The following is a 12589-nucleotide window of genomic DNA, read 5'->3' on the forward strand; positions in this document are numbered from 1 at the left end:
GTCAAAAGAGTAATTGTCATATGATGAAGACCCCATCGGGCACATTGTAACTTGTAAAAAGAATTTTTTTTGTACTTAAAAGTCTTAAAATACCTTCCAATACCAATTTGGTCTACCAACTAAGAAGTTGGCCTAATTTGGGGTACTTCGTCCACCTTGGAAGCCTATATATAGGAGGTAACTCGATCGCCTATTGACACAATTGATTCTCTCATCAAGCAAGCAAAGGAGAAAAGGAAAAAAAGGCTAGGGAAGGAAAAAGAAGGACGAAGATCAAGTGATTGGGTTATGTTACACTTCATTTTGTCACCATTAGGAAAATGACCGCCAATCTGGATCTCTCGCTATCCAATGAAGTGTTCCAAAGCATTCCCCTACAATGTTGGAAGCAAAAAAATCCCAAAGACAACAAGAATCCTAGATTACATTGCTTAAAAACCTATTTTCAAGCACTTGCGTAGTTTTCCTAGTCATTTCCTGCACAAGCGCAGTTTTGACCATTGTGGTCTATGCAATCTTGCGCTTTGTTCTCCACTAAAAAGTGTGCAAATCTCTTAATGTGGGTAAAAATAAAAAGCAATTTCTAGAAGCTTTGTTGGGGGAATATTTCTCAACTAAAAGGCCTCAAGCCCCTACCTACTTGGGCCTCATCCCTTTGTTCATGGATCAAACTCCCTCTCTTTGTGGAACCCTAATCCCTCTCTTTATGGATCTCATCCCTTGAGAAGAGGATCTCAAACCTCCTCCTCTTGGCCTATAAATTCAACATAGACCAAAGGGTGAAAGGAGGCTTTTGGAATGTAAACTTATGTTGTCAAATTGAGGCTGGAAGCTTGTCACTTTAGGGAGGATTGGAGATTATTGGAAGGAGGTTTGCAAAATCAAGGCTAAGGTTGAATCTCTCCTTTTATTCAAGATTAATATAAGCAGTTGTTTCTTTCCTCTTTGCACTTGTTACGATGATCATTGCAAAACTCTTTGATCTTTTGCATAGTTTGTAATTGAGTATTGGATTCATGTTATGATAATGATGTCGATAAAAACCATGTATTTCTTTACCTTATGATCTTGGAGGTTTATTCAAGTCGTCCATGGACCCTCTAGCACAATCATTAATGATGATGAGCATAGGTCATTTCCCCCTTTTGAATATGATTATGAGGAAAAGCAACTTATTTGTTGTAATCCTTTGCTAGCCATCCCTTCATCCTTATACCACTAAAGAGGATTTTGACAACGAGCGCTTGAGCTTGGTCATTGATTTCTCCATATTTAGGGTTGAGGGAATGATCCAATGGGTTCGGCAAGATTCATGTTCCTCCCCTTTTCCCATGGCTCCATTGCATGTTCATGGTCGCCTTACTTTCCCACCTCCCACCTTTTTGACCTAGCATATGAAAGTCAAGATTATCATTTTTTCTTTCAAATGTATATCATAATTGATCATAGGGGTAGGAAATATGATTTTGATCTTATGATATGTTGGTTACGTTGGCTATATGACTATACTTAATACTTGACATTGTATATTATAGTAGGATGCAATGCATATTGATTTTGCATAGCTACTATCATAATATCATGTTCTCATGCTAAATAGGTGCATTTAGATTAGACTTGCATCTTAGAATAGATTTTCTTTTATGTATGGTTTTATTATTTAATGAAAACATGGGCGATAAAAGTACACCTAGGACACATACTTCCAGCATTGTTTGTGATGTGTAGGACACAGGTCTGTAGTCCTAGAGGGTTGTTGGTGTTCTCATGACCTCCCTGTTTGAGTACATTGATCATGCACTCCATAGAGAGCTCATGTCCCAGTTCGAGCCAGAGGTTACCCACCAAAAGTGGGTGACCAGATAGGAGGAATTTTTCTCCTAGATCTCTCTTCAACTAGCAACTAGTAGCCCCTAACAGTGACCAGTGTAGTCGATACATTGTGCCATTTGATCTTTGCTCCCTACATTAATCATATGTCCCCACGACCATCTGTCGAGAGTGTATATTTGAAGGTGGGGAATCTAACCCAAAAGGTATGTTTTTCATTGTGCAATCAGGTGCTTATGCTTGTTTTTCCCTAGCCATCTTGGGCATGAATTACGAGGTGACATGGAAAAAGGAAGGGCTTTGACCGTAATTTTGTTCCCCTGCCTTAAATGGAGGGCTAATCCTTAATCCTAGTACAGTGGGATCTCCCTATTGACCTATGGTTTCAGGAAGGGCATAACTTGGGAAACCCCAATTGTGGTTGTGTGGCCTCGGTTTCCTGTTCCACATTTTTCACTCCCCTTCTCACATTACAAGCCCTATTTCAACATTTTCCTTCTCTAGGTCCACATGACCATTGGGTCCACAAGGCACTGGGATGCCCCCTCCCCTTGTCCACAAGTCTGGGTCAAACCTATTAATGTTTCCCCAAAGACTGATACAGTTAAAAGAACATTGAAAACATATCATGCACACAAACAAGAAACAAAAAAAATGTTATAAAATTCAAAAGATGGTCGAGACATTAATATAGGAAGTGGGAAAAAGCCAAGCATGAGCTATGCCCCTTATTATGGCCATCACCCTGGTTCCCAAGGCGCTTTGAGTGCCCCCGCATCATTAAGGAACCCATGCACCTCCCAACCCCTAGAGGGCGATGAATTGCCCCGCCTTAAGGGGTTGATAACTGCTTACATCATACACAACATACTCTTACTTCCTAGAGCTCTGAGTAGTAATACAAAGAAAAATCGAGAAAAGGCAAAAGGTAAATAAAGAAGGGCGGAAAAACAAAGGCTGGGGAAACTCATGTATCCACGATTGTTGCCCCCTACATCTATACACCCAATATGTGGACATCCCTCATCATTGCCACCCTTGAACCCATGGCATTGGCTTTCATATCCCCCTATCCACATCCATTCATCATCATTCACATGACACCTATCAATTGAAGGGTATACCAAGGACCCGTTTTTCCTCTTAGGGGTTGGGAGCACCTAATAGAGTTGTTTATTAGCAACTCCTACCTAGGGAGGTAACACTCCCCAAATTTGGAAGGGAAACCCACTACGAAGTCTCAATATGCCCTTGATAAACAAGTTTGGTTTACTTATATGCACTAATGAATCATTTTACCTAATGGTGAAGATGCACATTGGATCGTATATGCAATTTGCAGGTGGTTTCATCATGGGTTGGGAAACTTAATTGAGGCCTATGTCCACCAAAGGATCATGTTGACACTCCATGCGATGCATTGAAAGCCATGGGACTCTCATCATGTGCAAAGCATCATTTCACACCATGGGCAGCGTAAGTACCTTCAGTAGTTTGCTTATTGCCCCACATTATTGAAGAGATGATGCACATGGACCAGTGTGCCCAGTCAACGTACCATATGGAGTGGCAGCTAATCTGAGGCCCATAGGAGGTTTGTCTCACCCTTGAAAAATGGGATGGCAAGCACCATCATCAGAGTTCTTATTATTAGAAAATCAAAAAGGCGAAAGGATTTTCTTAAGTTGATAATTTACTTGTGATATTCTTGTAATTTTGTTATCTTCTCTTTATCTTCTTCTTTTATCTTAGTTTCATCAAGCAATCATCAAATCAAAACATGAAGATCAACGACACCAAATGTAGGCACTCAGCCAAGGCTAAAACCCCTCTCTAGGGGAAAACCCAGTCAAACTCTTCCACTAATCAAATTGAGATAGACCAAGACCTTAGACCTAACCAAAAGACCTTCCTCCTCCACCAAGTCAGCCTTCCAATATGATTCAACAAACTTCAGTAGTCTCTTCTTGTCCAGTAACTTCAGCCCAACAACAATCCAAAATTTTGACCCCCAGCAAATTCAGAATTTCAGCCCAACTACAATACTGCAATTTCGGCCCTTATAGCAAACCAACAACTTCGCACCTGTGAGATAAGAAGAGAGAAAATTTGACTTCTTATGCTTGACAAAGACTTCCTTCTCCGTCGCTACGGTTTGCTTCCTCTTCTTTGAATGTCACACCTTTTTCTGTCTCTAACCACTGCAAATCGAACTTGTTTATATATTCCAAATGACTCGAGTTGTTGCCCTTTTATAGTGGTTTCTGCCTCCCTAATTAGGTCGACTTGTCTAAGTTGAGGCCGACTTGGTGGAGGAGGCCTAAATGACCTATTTTACATAAAAATAAATTTCTTCCTTGATTGACAAAGCCCAAGAACGGTCCTTTACATTATGACATGGACAAGGACACTTGACATAAACCCTAGAAGCCTACAACGGAGGCTTTGACCTATTAACCATTGACCCAAGCATAAAACCCATGCTTTAATAAGTCAATTTCTTTTATAATATAATTTATTTTTCTTTCTTTTCAAATATACATTACATCACGACTCAAATGCAATTATGAAGACCAATACTAATTACATTTTTCAACACTCCCTCTTAACTAGGGAGGCATTCATAATTACACATACGGAGGTACATGGAAGATCTCAAAGTGATATTCTCTATGAAGAGTCACAACACATGCAATGCTACAGATTAGATCCCTGACCAAGGTACTCTAATCAGGTAGGACTAAGGTGTACTCAAGCTTTAGCCATTTTAGGTACCATTAGGCTTTTAAGCTTTAACACCAACCCAGGGATCTAAGTGTGTATCCAATGTCGGAGCTCCATGACCAACGCCACCCTCCCTACTTCGGGATCTAGACATCAACACATAGGTCAGCCAAATGTCCTCCTAAGCATCTTGTTTCCACAAGATGCTTCATCTCTCCTTATCAACTAAATCAGATATATATCCATCAATCCAAGAATCCTTCAAACATTCAATCTTTTTACATAGAGATCCTGCACAATCATAACCCCAATCAATAATAAACTTTCAAATATATATACAAGTAATCACAAACCTTTGGGATCCTCAATAATTATGATGCTACTTATATCAAATTATCCAAATACAACTCGTCAGAAGCTTTCCTTTTCTTTCGCTTCTTTAGGAGCACCAAATACAACCTCAATACTTCTCAAATCTTTTGTTTGCAAATCCAACTGTAGTACTTTCATTCATTTTTTGGTTTCATTCTTTCTTCAAGGTATTCACCGACAGTTATAATATGCCCTCCTTCTCAACTAGGGAGATATACCTTTTCTTCTATCCAAGCTCCCTCTCAACTTAGGGAGATCAACAACTACCTTCTTTTATAACATCGGAGAAACTTCAACCTTTCAAGGTTTCATTTCTTTCTCATGGCATCAGGTTATCTTCTGATTATCATCGTTCTTGTCGCTTCCTTCATCATGCTCATCATTATGAACATCTTCAACATCTTGAAGGTCATGTACCTACAAAACTTTAAAAACAAGTACAACCAAAATACATATACAGAAGCATGAAGTTAACTATATCAAAGACATGTCATTACAATTGAAGCATCAAAATATTTTGGCTTTAGACATCCAATACCTAAACTTGGTTAGGTTCATAATCAGCAAAGGTCACATCTTTTTACATACTAGACTTTAACTTCTTGACAGGGTTTTGTCATAAAAAAAATATGATCTCCAAAAAAAAAATATGAATTTGGAGTGGGTCCACGGGTCTTATGCGGGTCCTATGCAGGGCACATACGGGTCTTCACGGGTTCAATACGAGTAGACGGCTTCTATGCAGTTTTTGACGAGTACGGGTAGAGACTGCGGGTCCTATGCGAGCGACCCGTCTCGCTATAGAACCTGTCAAGACTCACGGGTACTCACGGGTCTTATAAGAATCGTGCTACACTAGAGAGAACCTTGTAACAAAACTTCTAGTCTAAGACATACCTTGAGATGTTCTTCAACAAACCTTGTAGGACATCAGTTCTTGAAGGGCTTCCTTTCCAACAGATATTCTTTCATGATTCAAGTTTTTCCTTTGAAGTCTCCTCCATAACCTTGGTGTATTTTGTAAGCTTTCCTACTAAAGAAAATATAAAGAAAGAGGTTATGAGTATATAATACAAACAAATCTCGAAGTGAGGAGGAAACCAAACATGAAAGATAAAATAGAGAACAATATACTTATCTTTTCGTAAAATAGTGAAGGCTCCCTCTTAATCCAGTCTTTTTTAGGGATACCTACAACTTATCAAAACAACTTAAAAGCTTTTAACAAGATATATTGAATCTATTAACTATGAAAATCAAAACATAAAATAAAACATTACAAAACTTAAAGTAGGATATGCAAGGGATAGTATCCCTAAGAGTCTTTAGCAAATACGTCTTTGACTTCGGATTCTTTTGTCTTGTTGTTCTTTGGTGGAGCTTCATCAGCAACATTCGTTTGTTCTCTCTCTCTCTTCTTATTCCTTGGATTTTCAGGACATTGACTTTTGTAATGACCCATCTTATGACAATTGTAGCATTCAATCTTGGATAGGTCAACTTTCTTCTCAGGTCCTCTAATCTTCTTGAATACACCCTTTTGTTGAGTAGTGTAGTGATTTGAAGTGTTGTCTTCTTCATCCTCCTTGTTATTTATTAATGAGATCCGGGGTTCTTCTTGACAGCGTATGCATTCTACACTTGTTCAAATGTAGGTGTGTCTTTCCAACTGCTAATTCCTTATGCAAAGGAGCTCTAAGGTTTCGGTAGACCTAGAAGTGCAACAATCGCGAGTTCTTTCTCCTGTACAATTTCATCAATCGCTTGGAATTCATCTCTTATTCTAGAGATCCTTACAAAATATGATGACAAAGTATCGTCTTTTGTCATCTTTATTGTCCTTAGTTCATTCTGGAGGCTAGCTATTTGACCAATGTTCTTGATGGTGAATAACTTGGAGAGGGTTTCATACATTTTTTGAGCGGAATCTATATTGGATATGTATGGGATTAGATTGTCCTTAACTCCATCTACTATGAGATTCATGGCCAAGATGTTGGTTTCCCTGAATTTCTCCTTTCCTGCATCACCTGTAGGTTTCTTAACTTTTCCTTGAACAAGATCCAGAACATTATTCTTAGCGAGAATAAGATATATCCTCTTCTTCTATGCTCTGTAGTTGGAGGCTGCTCGCTTGTTTTCAAACTTAGTTGTCATGACTTCATTTCTTGATATAGTAGACATTACTCTTCTTATATAATCCTTATCTTTTGACCCTTACAGTAGATCTTCAAGTTGCTTTTTTCTTCCTTCTTCACCTTAGCTCTGATTCCATGTTAGAAAATCGAAAAGGCAGAAAGATTTTCTAAGTCTATAATTTACTTTTGATATTCTTGTAATTTATTATCTTCTCTTTATGTTCTTCTTTTATCTTATTTTCATCAAACAATCATCAAATCAAAACATGAAGATCCATGACACCAGATGTAGGCACTAAGCCAGGGCTAAAACCCCTCTTTAGGGGAAAACCCAGTTAAATTCTTCCACTAATCAAATTGAGATAGACCAACACCTTAGACCTGACCAAAAGGCCTTCCTCCTTCACCAATTTAGTCTTCCAATATGATTCAGCAAACCTCAGTAGTTTCTTCTTGTCCAACAGCTTCAGCCCAACAACAATCCATAATTTCAACCCCTAGCAACTATTGGGTCTCCAAATTGTCATTCATTTCACCCTCTTTTCTTTCACTTTGCTTCAAAACTTTCCATATTCTGTAGCTCCATAACCATGCACTAAGACCATCTTCATGATCAAATATGGGTTTAGGCATATGATTTTCCAATACATTTATTTTTGTATTTTGAGTGAATTTATGGTTAAATATTAGAAAAATAACATGTACTCACTTATATATAAAAGTTGGATGAGTTTTGTGACATGTGTAGGCATATTTGAAGATTCCAAGACAATCATATTTGGCCTCCAAGACTCAAATTCGAATTTCCTCTTCAAACTCTTGAAGATTTGAGGAATATTTGAGATCATTGGTCAAGCACATTTCATGGAGAAAGATCATGGAAGTTTTCATAAGTGTCTCCTATCAAAGCTATGAAATATTTGTGAGAGGATATGAAGAGATGCTAATTGTTAGATGTCAACACATGGTTGTAACCACATGAGATATTTGTGGATCTATGAGAGATTTGTGGATCTACATTTATGAATTAGTTATATTAGTTTTTGTATAAATAGGAGTGCCTTCTCCTCTCAAAAGGTGTGAAAAGTTTGGGAGCTATGCTCATGCTTCAATGTAGAGTTTTGGATGTTAAGGATTGACACTATGCTTATGATTGATGTAATGAATACCATTGTAGTTCACTTTGATATGGTTGTGCCTTCATTTGGTGTTTGATCAAGAGTTTTCTCAACTTTCCACCTCTCATGCACTTTGGGATGGGCACCTTGATATGGCTGTGCCTTCATTTGGTGTTTGATTAAGAGTTTTCTCAACTTTCCACCTCTCATGCACTTTGGGATGGCCACCTAATGAGTATGGGATGTATTCTAATGTTTTAATTTATTTATTTTTATTTTCTTTATGTTCATTTTAAGTCTTTTGATTAGATGCATTGTTTACATTCTTTCATGCTCATTCCATTTATGTTCTTTTGCAGGTTAAGCGTTATTTCTCTCATTTCATAGATTCATTGCTTTTCAATTTGTTTGATAGATACTCATGAATTATTCTAATTTGACAATGCACACATTAGTAATTTCAATTGATCTCTCACTACTTTCAGAATAGGTTGCCTTTAAATTTCATAGTTTAAGAATTCAATGCTTTCTTAGTATAGGATTTGTTTCTTTCTAGATTAAATTTACTTTAGAACAGATTTACTTTCTTGTTGGTAGAATAGATTTACTTTCATGTCATTAAAATAGATTTATTTTCATGTCAATAGAGTAAATTTACTTTCATGTCAATTGTCATTTCAATTTCATAGATTAAAATATTTATTTCCAAGTTCCGAATTTGAGACTTTTGAAAAAGAAAGTGTGTGCATACTCATCTTAGACATTTTTCATGAATAGGTTTGCCATCATTTCAATAGGTTAATTTACTCTTAAATTGAAAGTTGATTCCTAGCATATATTGTGCAAGTATATTTCACAAGTTCACGAACCTCGGGTTTGACAATTTAATGACAAGTAATTTAACTGGCAATTAAATTACCCAATAGTTGTGACTTCCCATAACAACTCCAAGGTTCGTAACTAGGCGAATTTCGAAATATGTGGCATATTCTTTAATGTCCACTAATGGATAAATACCTCTCAGCTTCTAGAAAAGAGCCTCGCATGTGTCTGATCAACGTTGGTCAAACTAGGCCACTTCAGCAGAAAATGCTCTGTTTTTAGCCTAAAATCAAGACGGATTTGGATTTTATGGGATTTCCTTCATATTTTGTGGATCTGGGGTTGAATTCGACCTTATTAGCATGTATTTAGGATCTTATAAACTAATTTGAGTATTTTTAGGAATTTGGTTACAAAACCTCTTCTATAAGTACTCAAGACTTTAAGGGAAACATGTGTTATGATGTTGAAGAATTCTCTTTGATTGAAGCTAATATATTTGGAGTTTTTGGACACCTGAATCATGATGTGTTGAATGTGTTAGTGTTGTTATCTTAGCTTTTCTAGCTGGATTTCATCTAAGTGTGCAAGCAAAGCATGAAGGGCCCCCATTGTCAAGCATGTGCAACTAAATTCTTGAATGTTTGGTATGCATTCAGATTTGCTGCATTTTCTTTATCTTCCTAAATGCTTTCATTTCAATTAGATTGATAGCTTTGACTGTTGCTCAAGTCTGGTAGTACATTGTGCATAGATATCTTGTAAAAGAGCTTAATGTATCTTCACTTTCAACAATAAAAGTTGTCATTTGCTATATTTTCTTTCTAAATCCTTAAATGCTTTATTATTCATCAAATTAACAACACTTGACTGTTGACAATTTTAATAGCACATTGTGTATTGACCTCTTGTAAAAGAGCTTGATGTGTTTTTACTTATAACAGTAAAAGATTGTCAATTTGTCATTTTCTGCAATTCATTTTATGTTATTTTAGCATTTCGTTTGTTTAGAAAATCTGATGATTTTAGTGTTGTTATGTTTTTGAAACATTTTGAAGGCATCTCCTGTAAGGAGTTTGACGTTCACTTGCTTACAACATCTAAAATCATTTAGATACGCTAGGTTCATTTCCAAATGCAAGTACATTTAAATTTTTGTAAATTAAGCTAGTTCAGATCGACAAGTCCATATATATTGGTGTGCTTCGAAGTTCTACAAATTCCGGATTTATATTAAAATATATGATCTAATTTATACCCTTAAGTTAGACACGCATTTTTAGTGTCATTGTCGAGGAAGCACATTTAGATAGAACTAGTTTAGAAGTTTAAAACAAAACCCCCCAACCACTAGACAAAAAAATAAAAGCCTCCAACCACTAATCCATTTGCAAGACAAGACCTATCAAACTTCAAAAAGAGGATGCTAAAGAATTTATTCAGTGAAGGAGGGTATGCCACCACAAGGATCTTCTTAAATCCTTGTCCACAATTTAGAATTGTCACTAGGGATGAGTTTTCATTTCAAAAGATAGAAGAGGTGAAAGGCATCTATGGAGAGAATTCGCAAAAGGAGAACCTAGAAGCTTTTTCTAGTTATCCTTGTAAGGAGGACAAAGAGTCATTGGCCACATTCAATGAAGATCAAACATTAAAGCCAAAGATTGAATAATTTCTCTCCTGTAGATCACAAGATCCCTTGTGCATTCATGAATGTAATGAACAAATTTTACAATAACTTTATGGTATGACAACAAAGCAAAACCAAGGAGACAAAAATCATATCGAAACTTGCTTCCAAAGAGTCACTAGGCCACCATACCACTCCATTTTTCGACATCTCTTGGCATCAAATTTGTATGGACAATTGATCTCTCATGTCCAAGCATTCATTAAGGCATATTTTTCAAACTTAGATATGAGTTTACTTATGATCTTGTTACGCGCACAGATGCATTGAAAATTATCTTATACTTGAGCGAATGTTTTCTTTTTCCAAATAGAATAGGATAGTATAGAGGAATAAATTAAATGAATAAAATGAAAAAAAAATATTGCATAATAAAGTTAGTTCAATATTGCATGAATAAAACTCATTTTGAGAGGATTTTATGACAAAATGCAGCTGGGACAGTCCTATTTTGAAGGACCATATGGGCTCATCTTTAAAAAGTTATTTCTATACAAAGTAGTCCATGAAATCTGGTTTCTAACCCATTTCAATTTGGATCTCAAACGAAACAAATATGGCCAAAATAGTTACTACGTCTCAAGCAAAATATTCAAGAACAGAGTTAGTGACGCTATAATTTGAGTGTTTTATTGGGAATATTTTTACAATTTGTTTCTAGGGGAGTTATAACTTAGAATCTAGTTTGCAATCCAATTTGAATCACCTCAATATGACACCGTATGACAAAGTTATGCTCAAATTACTAACTGATTGTCATAAAATCTGCATTGTGACAATTCTACATATCGGTTGTTCATCAGCATATTTCACATAACAAATCGTCTTATTTTCAAAATTTGTTTATAAGAAAGATATACCTTCAAGTCTAGTTTAAGCCACAATTTGAATCATCCCATTTGGAGGTCATATGAAAAAGTTATGCTACATTTAGTAACTGCATGTTTTACAAACAGCGTAGTGAAACTCTGCCTCTAGGTTTGTTCATAAGCAGTTTGAGATATCATATCTAGCATTATTAGAAACTTGTTTCTAGTGGAGATAAATACATGAGTCTACATTAATCTCCAATTGGAATTACATGGATCCATTTTTTAATGAAAAAGTTATGCTCAAATTAATGCCTATTGGTCTACAAAAGAATCACAAACAATCCCATCAAGCAGGTTGTTCCTCACAATGTTTGACACGTCATTTAAACTCAATTTCAAAACCTATTTCTATTGGAAGTAGCCCTATGAATCTACTTCAATATGGATTTCGAATCACTCTAATCAGACATCAAATGAATATTTTATTGACAAAATATTACTGGGTAGCTTAAGGCGGTCGCCACTCCTCAGCAGGTAAAAATTGAATTTTTCTTCGATTATTTTTTGGACCTGTTTTATATGTATTGTTTGCATTTATTTTGTATGTTTTATGGAAGAATAAAGACTGATCATCTTTCTTCCCCCATCATCTCATGTTTTATTCCAAGCAAATGCTTAGTTTTTGCAGGTCCTGGGAAGATCCAAAAGGGGTTAAATCTATGGATGAGTGTTTTTTTTCAAAAAAATCAAATTTTGAAGAATCAAGAATGAGGGTGACATCCAAGACAAACAAGTTGAACAAGCCATATTCAAACCACAAGTCTCTGGGAGCTTGGTACAAATGTTTTAGTCACTGACCAACAACACCAACAGTACCAAATTTTTCAAGATGGATAGAGATCAAGATGAAGGAAAAAGAAGAATGATATGAAGACATGAAATCAATCGACAAAAGAAGAAGTCAAGTTCTATACCACGTCAAAGTCACATCAACTACCGAATAAGCCTCTCAAAAGCTTTACTTTTCATAATGTCATTCATTAACCCTGCTCTATGCCATTTGCCTTCTTCCAAGTTTCATAA

The 12589-nt window shown here is 36.2% G+C and overlaps 1 protein-coding gene across 2 annotated transcripts in view; it reads right to left on the reverse strand.

Moving 5' to 3' along the window:
• The window catches only part of LOC149168928 (RING/FYVE/PHD zinc finger superfamily protein), a 194789-nt gene that overhangs the window by 26476 nt on the left and 155724 nt on the right, over positions 1 to 12589 (reverse strand). The gene's annotated exons all lie outside the window — the stretch shown is intronic.

Source organism: Pinus tabuliformis, chromosome 4_2 (assembly GCF_031772625.1).
Source record: "Pinus tabuliformis cultivar Carrire ecotype Pingquan chromosome 4_2, CPIR1, whole genome shotgun sequence".
Lineage (NCBI taxonomy): Eukaryota > Viridiplantae > Streptophyta > Pinopsida > Pinales > Pinaceae > Pinus > Pinus tabuliformis.